Here is a 14,047-nt window from a genome sequence, read left to right as displayed (position 1 = left end):
CCTAGGACAGCAGCAATGGAGCACGTGGGCATTTAGGAGAAGCAAGCATCACCACAGACCTACTGAACGAGAAAGTCTCGCAAGGCCCAGCAATCAGTATTTTAATTAACAATCTCTCCCAAGTAATTCTGATACCTGCTATTATTTGAAAACCAACGCATTAATAACAGTGTTACCAAACATGCTGGAGAGCCAGAGCAAAGGTAGCAGTGAACATCAAATTGTCAGGAAGTTTGTAATATGCTACAGAATGAAGAAAAAAAGAAACCCACCCAACATCAGAACACCCACCACACTGTCCGCCCGTAAGGAACCAGGCTGGGGAAACTGGCAGAGACAACCTGAAACAGCATAGTTTTGAAAAGTGATTAAGTTCGGACTCACACTTGAAACTTTTTTCCTCCTGAATATGCACCGCAAATGTACCTCTGTTTATTCACTCAATGAATAAAGCTTTATCCAGAGGAATGGAGGGAGCCAGTCAGGGTAAAAGGGACTCCGGCACCAAGACCAATGAGGACCCGTCGAGCAGTGTGCTTTCAACAGAGAATATCTGCACACAAATGTGTCTAACTGGAAATGAACTTGCAGACACAATTTTGCAGTTTTGCTTTTAAAAAGTAATCCCTTAGAAATGTCAAAGCAAATGCTAAGGAAAAAAAAGCCTGTCATTTTCAGAATACTACTCAGCAACTAAAAATGTTTTACTTTCACTTTCAATCAAAATAATCTTCTTAAGACCTGTCAATGAAGACCACACACTTCTTCCTCAATACTAAGCTAAAATGTGGGGAGACAAGCTCTTACAGGATTATTAGCAAACACTACTGCTCAAACATTTTAAAGCATTTGTCCTATACAGTCAATTGTTACACTGGCAGGTCATTTGGGAAGTCGGCAGTTCTTCCAAACTAAAACATAAAGAAGTCATCTGCAGATGACTTTTATAAGGTGGTATTCCAGTACACGGAGGCAAGGGCATCCAGAATTAAAGCTGGCATGGCCTCTGATTCACCTCACCAGGGCAGAATAACATGGAACAAATGTTATGTAGCACAGATTGTACACTAATCCTGCAGCCAGGGGTGAGGGGCTGGGCTGGGCAGAGGGTGACAGCTTTGTGCCAGACATGCATCCTCCTTTTAGCACACATCTGGGCTTTCATTTTAACAAGCCTCTCAAATCCAGCCAGGCAAATTATTAAACTGGGCAGTATCTATCCATCTTACTGAATCTCAAGGCTGTGTAACACAACTTTTCATAGGAAACACTGTCCCTTGTCTAACAGAACAACCCTGTTAGCAGAGGACTCGTTCTACCCTTCGAGGGGACATGCCTCGGGCTCTCAGAGTCCAAATGGCCCCATCCGTTTGCTGCTATCTGGACTCTGAGGCCTACATTGGAGGGTCAAGGAGTACACAAGAAACCTGCTTTATTAAGAGCTCAGCAGGAAGGGACACTTGCTGCATGCGAATCATCAAGCTTGAAAATTATACTTCAAGTTGCAGAGCCACCTGTGTCTGAAGCAGCTCACCATCCTCCACCATCCTCCTCCCCCTCCTCCACGCTGGCCACGTCAGGCTTGTAAACTAGCACTCTGGCAAAGGCGTGTTTAAGAAGTGGGGCTGCTGTAGGAACACATCTGGGCAGCTACACGATGCCCCAAACTGTCACCTGCTCCTCTGCAGAAAGGTAAAAGGACATAGCAGCCCCTGCAGCAAAACAAAATCGCTGGCGCAGCTCCATGCACGCAAGGTGCCCTACTTGGTGCTGATGGCCAGGAAAACAGATAATTATAAGGATTTGATGTCCTCACTCTCAGAAAGCTTATGATCCAATCAAGGAAGATGTGCACGTAAAAAGTTACCAAGGGCTTTACCTTTTGGTTTAATTATGCACTGAGCCCTATACAGTAACATGTTCAGCAGTTTAATATTCATACATGATAAAAATACTAAAGCTTTACTGAAGAGAAAGGTTTCAATAAAACAGAAATGTTTCCCAGTGTCTACAAGACAAATAGAGGTAAGAAAGCAAATTTTCAAAACTCGGAGAAAGAGCTGTTGTAAAATTATACATTATCAACAGTGTGGATTGAATGTCGGCTGTGAGAAAAACCCTGTATTCTTCAGCTCTGTGGGGAAACCCCAAAAAATAGATTCAGTGCATCTGCTCACAAGGCAGCGACATGCGAATGAGGAAGAGAAAAGCCAAGCAGTGACCTGAGAATATGCAGGAAAACATACTCAATAAATGGAGACAAATATAACCAACGGTGAATGCTGTAAAAAGGCTGAGTAGTTTGAGGTCCTGCAAAAGTTTTTAGAGGACAGTTCTGACTAGGAGTTGTGACGTCACTCAGGGTGGAGAACAGGAAGCTAGGGTGGGGGGTTGTTGAGAGGCAAGAGACAAAGTGTATACACACATTTCTTCACTACAGAGAAAACTGAAAACTTCTAGGTTATATACTGCTGGGCGGTAGGGTGGGGCGGTGGTGATAAATTTACTCTCAAGAACGTCTACAGAATTTCTAAAGGAGGAAATCAGTCTTCTGAACTGCTGGGAAGTCAAACTCTAGCCTACTTGGAAAGGCAATAAAGAATGTGAGTTCACTGACAGGGTAAAAACAGAAATAAGAACCCATAGTGGAAAAAAAAAAATTTTTTTTTTTTAACAGAATTCTCTAAGGCCCAGCAGCAGCAGCAGCATCTTAAAGTCTGGAAGCTCGGCTGGCATCCGCTCCAGGATATCCTGTTTTGAGGAGAGCATCCCACACTACTCGGCATGAAACACGCATTCACACAGAGTACAGTGAAGGCAGAACCCCAAAGATTCCTGGTGTTCACCCACACACTTTACAGGCACCCCCAGCCCCGCTCCAATTCTACCTCTTAGATGTAATTACACTGAAATGACGTCTGCGAATAGCCGGTAGCAGCAAACATCTGACTGAAAGCTTAGCTGTGTGGTACAGCTTCCAGTCGGGGATGTTTACAACAACAGACTTTCTGCACAAGTTAACAGAAGGCATCGACACAAGTATTGCTGGTCACCATCTCTAAATGCTTGTTAGGCCTTTTAGTCCTGAATGCTATCTGTGACATTTGGGGACAAAAAAATGATATGGTTAATGAAATTCATTAGCAAGAGATAAGTGGTTTATCAACAGCAATTTTTCCTAAATAAATTAATTACAAAAGACAATATGCATTGTAAAGTTATCGTGGCAAATTAGTAACGTTAAAGATATGACCCAGTTATTCTACACGAAGATACACTTTCTATTTGATATGTGCAAAAAATGAAGTTTTCTCTCCCGGAACCCAGAGTTTCAGAATTAATAATAAACACACCAGAATGACAGTCCGAATAATCAGAGAGACCATACATGTGCCTGAAACAGTCTGAAGGTATGCCTGCTGCGCTGATGCTATCATTAAAAGGGACTCTTCCATTAACAAGAGCATCCTAATCTAGGTTGCTAATACAGTGGGTTCCACTGGCAGTGGATCTGTACTAAGACTAATACTTTTTTCGCCCGTCCCCAGCTGAGTTAGCTTAGAGATGCATATACAGTCCATGGAGATAACAAAGCAAGGTAGGTAATAAGAAAATGAACTCATGACCGTGGCTTTGTTTATAAAGCAGCAATACGTTAAAATTGTTTTGTTACCACACCACTTTCCTGAAAGACAGAATGAAGATTAGGTGACATGTGAAAAAAATCGGCACTCCACCAAAACCAAGAGTTACTTTCATCTAAAGTATGTGAAGTTACTGTTTCTTAAAAAAAAAAAAAAAAAACCCCAGTTCAAACAATTAGAGTATACAATTAAGTTTCAGTGATTTCCAAGAAATGAACAAACATACACAGACACCCTACAGGATAACTACTGAACACATCAATACACACAATTTTGAAAGGCTACTAATTTTCTAATTAATTTCTTTGAGAAACTATGGAGTAAGTGATTTCGGTCTTTGATATTTACTGTGGTAATATTTAACGTTGCTTTGTGAATTTTTTTTTTGCTTTAAATGTCATAAGTAACTACCCATTACAGAAACAATGCTAGAAATAATGAGGAAAGTGCATGTGGTCTCTATGGATACAAGATGACCTTCATTGTTCCTGAAGACAAATACTTAAAAAAAAGAACCCAACGGCTATTTCCAACAAAGGCTATTCAAGCTGTTCTACAACTGAAAATTTCCAGGTTTAAATTAGGAAAAAAAAAATTATTTCATGCCCAGGTAGGCACACGATACTTGACTAATTAGGATACTGCATACTGAGTTGCAATGAACCAGCGAGTGCAAGTCTCTCCTTCAAACAATTTCCCTGTTTTTGTTTTTTTTTAAAGGTTGATCAAAAGACTGACATCTTTATCAGAGCTACCATATTTAATCCTCACATATAATATATAGAACTTTTCTTCAGGGTTGTTAGGGGATTTTGTCAAATGCTGTAATTTGTTTATGATGTGTTCTTGAAGACAGCTGAAAACTAAATGTACAGAAGTTGAATAATTAAGTATGTTATAATAAAATCAATTATGAAGTATTCTATAATTACAAAGTATCTAGACATACACTGTAATTACAATATGTAATCTATATTTCACAAATGTTCTTTTCGTTCTTGTATTCATCATTAAAAACAGAGTAAGCAGGTTGAATCTAATGAAGGTATAGCTGAGGCTAAAGATGAACACGTTTTGGTATGCATAACAACTTCCACACTTGACACAAATCTATTTCATATTTGACAACAAACTGTTCTTACTCTTGGCATTAGCACAAAACAATACACTTCTTGTTCTATGAGGCTTATTTATTATTTACTCATTATTGCCAATTGCCATTGGGAACAGAGGCTTGAACGTGCTTTCACATGATTTCTCAAGTTAGCCTATAACTAGAGTCCTGAGGTTAGTAGTAGAGCAGGTGTTTACAGATGAGGAAGACGGTACAAACTGGACAGGTGGTCTGAGCAAGCTCAGCCACTGACTCACTGACTGTGAGCCACTCTCAAGGAACCATCTACAAGGTGACCACCTCTGAGGACAGACCAGCCTGGCAAACTGAACACCAGACAACCAATGAGACGATGAAGAGGAGAGCACTGAAAAGCATGGAAATCGTCACCGTGACATCTGACGTCTGCATGGTGTGCTCACACCTCCCCTGTGGGTTTTCATGGTGAGCTCCGAGGGGCAAGCAGGGTGGGTATCATCATCTCTACTCCACTCAGCTTATATCGGTTCTGCTATAATAATGAATTATGTGTTCTCTGGAAGCAACTACCCATGTCAGATACTTTACGAGATTCAAACTGATTATCAAATGAAAGTTTACCTAGAAAACTTACTATAAAATATATATGTGTGTGTATATACTGATACATGTTTGTGTAAAAATGACCTGTTTTGACTTTTTTAACTTTTCCCCCATTTCTGTCACTTCCAACAGGATGGGTTGTTTTTTGCACTGCATGATCACTGCTCAGACACACAAACACCCTTTGGGGTAGTCAGCGCTTAGGCTTACAAGGCAGAGAACCAGTTCCTTTCTCCACAAAGCTTAATAAAACATCATCAGATACTCACATGGTATATACACGGCTCAAGCCCAAACCAGCAGCATCAGCACTACCCACGACACTCTAAGAAAAGTAGTTCTCAGGCTTCTACCCAAACCCACTAGATCAGGAATTAGGGGGAATCAGATGCAGAAATCAGTGTTTACAAGCCTTCCAAGTTGTTCTGAGGCACACTAAATTCTCCTAACCACAGATCTAGGTGGTACCATAGTTCCAATAACATGGCCAAAGCCCACTGACAACACAGCCCTGTGTTAGGGCTTGTCTGGGACTGAAAGGGACTATCAGTTTTAATATCCAGACAGTCCCGGGCAGGCAAGGACTAATCTGTTACCTTAATCGCCATTACAGATCAAAGCCCAAAATACTATTCACGTAAAAAATGGGGAAAAAAAAGGCGGGGGGGAGGGGAAAAAATGGATCAGTGATATTATGGACTGAACTCATGTTGCCTTTTGGGTGGAGAAAGGAGGTTACATTGAAATCCCAGGAAGTGTTAATGGCTAATTTAGTTTACCATTTCAGGGTAATTACGCATTTTCTCCATTACTGCTGTGAACAAAGAGAGCTTTCCATGAGAGGGGTGCCATATATCTACATATAACCACTGATTTGTTATGTACTTACTCGAAAAGAAAAGCTTGCCCAGGAATGCTTTGGACGGGAGGGACCTGGAGGTCCGGTGGTTAAGACTCTGCGCATCCGATGCAGGCGGTGCACGTTGGCTCCCTGGTCAGGGAACCGAGATTCCACACGTCCTGAAGCACAGGCAAACAAAACAGACGAAAAACCACCTGGGGGAGGGAGGGCAGGGCAGTGTTCTGGACAAAACGGTCAAACACTGTATTAAACTATAGGGCAGTCACAAGTTTGTATTTTTTTAATTTTTAAAAAGTTTTCAAAATTTCCTGGCTGCACCACATGGCATGTAGGATCTTAGTTCCCTGGCCAAACATCAAACCCCTACCTCCTGCAGTGGGCGCTCAAATTCCTAACCACTGGACTGCCAGGGAATTCCCTGTATTTTTTAAAATAAAATTCTCTGACCACTGACAGTGAACTGATGGCAGCCAGCTTCTTAAGAGTCTCACGACTTTTAAGGATCTTTTTAGATTCTCAAAATACCATCCACTGAAGGTCCCAGGTCATAAACGGGGGCAAAAATCAGTCACCAGTGACACACAGCGCCGACCCCAAGCGTTAAGACCACTTGAATCAGGATAAGCTGAGCAGGTCTGTGGTTCCACAGCACTTGGGTAAGTGCTGAAAGGCAGAGTCTCTTCAGCCAACAGGATGCAAGAGGCTCCGAACTCTGCTTTACAGACTTAGATAAACACCATGAACTGCACCCAAAACTGCTAACTTGCTTAGTCTGAGAGTGCTTTCCATGGCTCATGGATACCATCAGCCAAACTACAACACTGAAAATTTCCCATAATCCTGGATATGAATGCATCATGATGAGGCAGGTCACATTTCAACAAGTCGACTTTATTTTCAAAATCCACACCTGGAAGGACAATTGCCAACTTGGGCCTCGACATACAAGCAAAAGGAGATTTCAGCAAATAAGGATCTAAGACCCTAACTGTGAGCCTTAGCGACACAGAATATGTATCCACACACACATATATCAGACATATCTCCACACGTGAAACCCAAGTGGGTGTCATGCATCTCACTGTGAATGTCTTAGTATCAGAGCTGTTTCAGTCTTCGGAGATGATCCATGTATATCTACCGAGTTTTAAATTCTGTTTTCAGTTTTCCCTTTTCTAATAAGAAATCTACTTGAAGCTCTACTTGAGAAGAAGAGTCCTCTTCTAAGAACAAGAGGTATGAATGGCTCTCCCAGTCATTATCTTAAATAAAGTCTGCTTACATTGTGTCCTTACAGTCACACCTGCTCAGTCAAATCTCTGCACTTCTACTGAGATACTGGCTGTGTGACTTTAAGTTACTTTACTCAAAACAAGTTTTTCAATCTGCAAAACTAGACAATCCTATAATGTGAAATTAAAAAAAAAAAACTCTCACAGAATGGTTGTGAAGTTTAAACAAAATTATGTGAGCATAAAAGCATATCTGAAATAATAAAGCACTGTACAGATGTTGACAGCAGTTTCAGGTTTGCATCCACATTTTCTTGCAAACCTTCCTCCCGAGTATGCATCTGAAAGACAGGACAGCCATGAGGATCATGGTCTGTGGGAACACGACAGGGTTCTACAGAATTCTCTTTGATGTGACATTCACTGGCCTGAGCAAAAAATAAAAACAAAAGAGCACCAACAACAGTGGCCTATTTCACACCAAACAGGGCTAACTGGGCCCATCCATCAGCCATCATAAGGACAATAATACTATAAACAATACTCTTAGTTTTCAGGTTTAGGTTAGGAAAAGACTTCCTAAAGGTATAAAAGATAAGCCTGATTTTAATTATATTTTTCACGGCTAGTGGATTGGTCAGCCCGTGGCTAACCTGAATGCTACTAAATGGGAACAGCACCCACAGAAGCACTGAAACATATCCTGTGGGAGTGAAGACAGAGGAGACGCCCCTGACTGGCCTCCTGTGAGCCCACCCCTGCTTCTGAGTAGCAGCACCTCTGGCTGAGCTGCTCAGGCCCCTGGATCATAAACCCGCCAGCAGCCCTGGGCCCCTCACCCACAGCGGGATGCTCTGCAGCGGGCGGCTATCGTAGCTGTGCAGGTGGCAGAGCACCTCCTCACCCGTGCTTGGCAGGTCACCGCCACTGTGCAGACTTGAGATTCCCATTACTCAGTTGAGTCCTGGCTGAGCCAGGCTCCACCTGGCCATCCCAAAGGTGGAGGGCACCGACCAGCATCTCTCAACAAACCTGTGACCTGTGAGGGGCAAACCTAGGACCTGTTTTGGGGAAGCCCCGGCCCAGTGAACTCAGGGCATGAGGGGCTGTTTCAGGCACTGATCTAGGTGTGGGGGGAACGGTGAATAAAATACCTGTTTCCATGGAGCACCCCTCTGAAGCAGGCTACAAGGCTGCATGAGGCATGTTAGGGATTTAAACACGAGCGCAGGCAAGGAGAGGCCAAAGGAGACTTTAAAGGCACGAGATTAGATCACTGTTTAAGAACCATCAGAATGCTGCTGACATGGATGACGACCTGGGGAGGTGGGAAGGATAGGGAACCAGCTGTTAAGACTGCTGCCACAGTCCAGACAAGCCATGAAGGCCTGTTTCATGATGATGAAAAGAAATAAGTAAAAGGTATAGACATGAAATTGACTTGTAAGTAAAAACCTTCATGGTTTCTTGGAGGCTATGTAACAGACGTTAATGGTTCACTGATAAATCCTGAATGTTTTTGCTTTTTCTTTTGAAATTTTCAGCTGAATCTCTGGTATTTGTTTTCAGAAAATGTTCTCTCTTTTTTTTCTATCCCTTAAAAGCGGAGGAAAAGATATAAATTCTAGGGAAAGATACTAGCTACCAGGATTCTAGTTCATTTTAGTCTGATTCTGGTTTTATAAAGCCTAGTCCTGAGTTGTTGGCTGTATCTTCTGGAAAGAGGAGTTTTAGAAAAAAAAAAAAAAAAAAAGGCATGAACACTAAAGGGGGAAAAAAACAGCCATCAGCTAATTAATGGAAGGAAGTAGTACGTGGGGACAGAACAACTTAAAATTCAAATCAAGGCCAGTGAGCTATTTGAGAGGGAAGTCTGAGGATGAAATGACAGATTCCATTAAAGGTTCAAAAGACAGTGTGACAAAGTACAGTCAGGGGACGGAAGGAATAACAGTAACGGTTACGATCGTCTTCACTGTATTCCCAACAGACCTCACGGTGGGGCATGAAACCAAAAAGTGCTCCAGGCTGCGAAGCAGATGTAGGTAGGGAACTGAAAAGGGTGTTCAAACAGCCGTCAATCTGAGGCAACAAAAGGAAGTGAAGAGCACTCGAGTCCAAGGGGTCAATCGGGATGTCGCGGGGGAAACGTGTGCAATTTCTCATGAGAAAAATAATAAAGACCTCAACAACCCAATGCTGCCATTCTCAGCTGGGAGCAAACACGCACCTCCACGCTGCTGGAATGACGGGCACGGCGACGCAGGCAGCACGCGCGGGCACGCGAGCTTCTCGTCCATCTTCTGCGACGATCGCACACACGGTCTCCAGTCTCTCGCTGGGACAAAGGGATCACGTGCGCCCCTGACAGCACCACTCTGTGCTCCAACCACAGAGCACTCATCGTTTTATAAATATTTTCTGGAGTCGTCTTCTAATAGCCTGCTCTTAGGAAGGAAGGACTGGATAATAATTAAGAGCCTGAGCTTTACAGTCAGAACTAGGCCAGGTATTTAACCTGGTGACTTGACTTTTCTATGGCTACTCTCCCATCTGTAAAATGAGATTTAAAAACACCTATCTGGCAAGGGTTTTCACGAGGGCTGAATAAGATTACGTAACATTCATCAATGCTGAGCTCTGCAGCAGGTGTAAAATTAGTAAGCAATAAACGGGAGACAAAAAGGAGGGGAAAAGACTTTTTACCTCCTCTTAGCATTCTTCCTCCCCCCCACCCACAGCTTTCCCCATTTTAAATTCTTTACATTTCATTTTTGGAAACCTTATTTATTCTTTCAGCCCAGTTCAAATGCCAAACTGTCTATGAAAACTGGCCACTTAAAATGTATGGCAGAAAAGCATCAATAATAGTTGATACCTCGTGCTCTAAGTGCCTCACATATATTAACTCCTTTAATTCTCCTAGCACCCTGTGAGGGAAGTACTAGTATTATCCCCTTTTTGGAAAGAAGGAGTGTGAGACAGAAAGTAGTCTGCCCAGAGCAACACAGGAGCTCGGGGACCGGGCTCTGGACCCTGAAGCCCGGCTCCAGAGGAGGTTCTCCCCCAGCTACGTGCGGTTGCTGTCGCCGAGCAGGAGGAGTGATCACTGCAGAGAACTTCGGAGCTGACAGCGTTAGTGTTAGTATACCTGGGGACTGTTTTTCTGTACAGGCTAAAATCACTCACTACAAACAGCTTCTTCCAGTCATTAAAAATACCCCTATAGCTCCGTTTCTCAATGTACACAAGATAGAGGAGGACAAACTACTATTCATACACAATTTGGTTTTACTGTTTTTTAGGCTGCTATTGTGGTTTAATCACTAAGTCACGTCTGACTCTTGTGACCCCATGGACTATAGCCCATCAGGCTCCTCTGTCCATGGGATTTTCCAGGCAAGAATACTGGAGGGGGCTGCCATTTCCTTCTCCAGGGGATCTTACCAAGTAAGGGATAGAACTTGGGTCTCCTTCACTGCAGGCAGCTTTTTTACCATCTGAGCTACCCAACTTGAGTTCCATTTTCTCAGTGCACACATCTAAAATTCTAGTTCCCATCTAGGGGACTAGGAGGATAATCAAGGAGATGGATAATAGAGATGGATCATTTTATCCCCATATGGAGAATGCCGTATCACCTACCACACTGGACTGTCAAAAATGGCTGTCATCTAACACCTGGGGCAAATACAATATAGTCATCAGGAGTTCATTAATACCCTCAACAACATATACCGTATTTGCAGGTTTTGATTTTATACACACACAGACACACACAAATACACACATATGATGGCAAAGATACTTTTTTGCAGATAAAAGATATTAACACTACTCTTCACACTAAGGCAAGCTCGGGGTATTTTTTTGTTTTCAGTTTTTTTGTCCACGCTGTGTGGCATATGGGATCCTAGTTCCCTGGCTAGGGATCAAACCTGTGCCCTGCTGCAGTGGAAGCACAGAGTCTCAACCGCTGGACTGCCAAGGAAGTCCTGGTTCAGGAGAATGAAACTGAATCTTACCAAAAATAAAGACAAACAAGAACATTCTTTGTGTGGGAGACAAAAAGCTAATATCTTCCCTTTTAAATCAAACTTTCTAACACAGAATCAGAGCCAAGAATAAAACATACCCGCCCAAGGGATAATGTTTAGCTTTTACAGAAAATTATAAGCTCTTGAATGAGAAAGGCTTAACAGGAAACTACTGTTTCTTCACAATCAGAGAAGCACTGCTTTCTCTACCTGTTCTCTGAATGCATTTCTGGAGCCTTATTTTAAGACAGAGAGCATGGTGTAAGATGACAATGAACTTGATGTGCTAGTTTTCTTAGGAATGGCCACTCTCCCCACATAAAACACAGCAAAAAGGCAAATGAGCCAGAGTAAACCAAAAAAAAAGAAAGTCATTGTTTCTGTTTAAGAATTTTTCAAAAATAAAGAACAAAATCTGCATCACTTGAGAGAGGAACTACATCAAGTTCAACTATTCTTAAATTAGTCTCTAAATGGGTTTCTATTTAAAATAAGACAAGCTGTCACTTACCACTGGCTGTGGGTCCATATTGAGCAAGTGGCAGGGGCAGAGCAGGGCTGTATCAAGACAAGTCTCACTGGTCAGATATGGACTGGTCAGACACAGCCTGACCTCGGAACTCACTACATTTAGCCCAGGGCTATGGATGGGAGGCAAGAAACCAGAAGAAAGGTCAAACAGCTAAGGCAATATAATGCTCACTGTATTAAAAGGTGGGCAGAAGCACTTCCAGCTCTGTAGGTGAACAGAGTCTGAACCTGGGACCACACTTCATAGACGCGGCCATCGTAACAGGCTACACTCCCATGGGCTAAGCTTGGCTTTACTGTGACATGTGACATGTATGGCAACTGCTTGTTTACTTGCCTGTTTCCCTATTTCCCCACTACGGAATGGCTGTCTGATTCATTCCAATATCCTTAGTCCAGGGATAAGTGTAAAATAGCACAGGTATAAAATAAACGAGCAACAGAGAAGGCGGCAGCAAACACTAAGAAAATTAATGTCTGCGTCTTTACTGGCTCCATATTTTGTCTCAAGAATCTCTCACCTTAGATCAGGGGAGGATAACATAAACCAGGCTTATTTTTTTTTTATGTTTATGTAATGCGAACCATTTAACCTCTTTGGATGCAAGCTGTCTCTTCTATAAAAGGAAGGAATCGAGACCAACAAATTCTTAAGTTCACTGGTTCCATGATTCTACATGGGAATCATATTCTAGTAATAAAGATCTGTTGATATTAATATTTGCCAAATGCGTCCATGTGGTCAATAATTATGCTGATATCTGACCCCAAGGTTGAGCCTTGACTACGATGCCAGTCAACTGCCACATGAGCTTGAAAGGGAAAAAAAAATCCCCAAAACACTATTTTTGAAAATACATGCAAGTATATAATAAATCTTAGTAAAATTGAGAAGATATAAAACAGAATTTGCTTTAGACAATACACACTTGGCTTTGACAGGGTCTGGCTGGGATCTTTATATCGGGGAAAATATGTAGTTTAATGTTTCTGAGGCAACTGGAAATCCAAGTCACACTGAAATATGCAGCGAGCTGGTGCCTCAGGGCTAGGCTCCTGTCCCCACAGGCCCATGGCAACAACGCCCCGATCAGGTCACTTCCCTTCCGAGAACCCGTCCAAGGCCTCCCCGGTGCTTGGCGTGGAACGCGCATCCCCTCTCTGATTCCCCCACTCCTCTGCACCAGCTTTTGGGGCTCCTCTCTCTTCCTCCCCCTGCAGAGGCTCTGCACTTTCTCTGCCATACCAGTTGTTACACCGCCCTTCACATGCCTGGTTCCTTCACACCCTCCTCAGGCGGGGTCTTGACTTCAATGTCATCTCCGCAGAGAGGTCTCCCCAGCCTGCCCACTTTGACGGGGCTGCCCCCACCCACGTCACTGCATCTCCCCCGCTGCTCTTCACAGCTCTTATCCCGACTTGAGATGCTGTCCTCTGCTCGTTCCTTTACTTGTTTACTGTCCACCTGTCCTGTCAGAGCCTGACGGGTTGAACCTTCGTGAGAACAGGAACCCTGCTCATCCTTTTAACTCCTACAGTTCTAGAGCATCGAACAGTGTCTGCAAGCTTTTGGTGGAGAATCTGACAAACTTCTTGCAAAATTCATTCTAAAAAATGTAAATAGAAGTATCAAACATTTGCTGAATAAAATGCTAACAGTAATGGGAGCTATTATGTTTAAAAGCACGATTCTAGCCTCTTCACACAAAACTGCTCACTTAACTTCACAATGGCTCCATGGAAATCGATGTTATTATTCCATTTTACAGATGAGGACCTGAGGCTCAAAAAGTGAATCACAAAGCGAATGGCATAAAGGTGATGACTAAAATATGAGCCTGAATCTTCTCTCCCAAATTTTCTGTTTCCTTTCTGGGTATCAGTGCCTCTGCTCTGAAATTTTCTAGGTTCTAGACTTTAAATCCACCTACATTTTAAATCTTTAAAATATTTAAGAATTGTTATAATCCTATGATTAAAGAAAAATAAAAAGGATGACTCAAATAAGGTAAGACAAGATTATTAAAATGAACTTGCCATTCCTG

General features: G+C 42.6%; 1 non-coding gene across 1 annotated transcript; it reads right to left on the bottom strand.

The window, feature by feature from the left end:
• Positions 1-2,931: 2,931 nt before the first annotated feature.
• Positions 2,932-3,001, bottom strand: MIR30D (microRNA mir-30d). The gene has a single exon (NR_107972.1). It is a non-coding gene; the product is annotated as a microRNA mir-30d (primary transcript).
• Between the last annotated feature and the right edge of the window lie 11,046 nt (positions 3,002-14,047).

This window comes from Ovis aries, chromosome 9, assembly GCF_016772045.2.
Source record: "Ovis aries strain OAR_USU_Benz2616 breed Rambouillet chromosome 9, ARS-UI_Ramb_v3.0, whole genome shotgun sequence".
NCBI classification, from domain to species: Eukaryota; Metazoa; Chordata; class Mammalia; order Artiodactyla; family Bovidae; genus Ovis; species Ovis aries.
The sequence above is the reverse complement of the archived record's forward strand: the minus strand, read 5'-3'. Positions and strand labels throughout refer to the sequence as shown.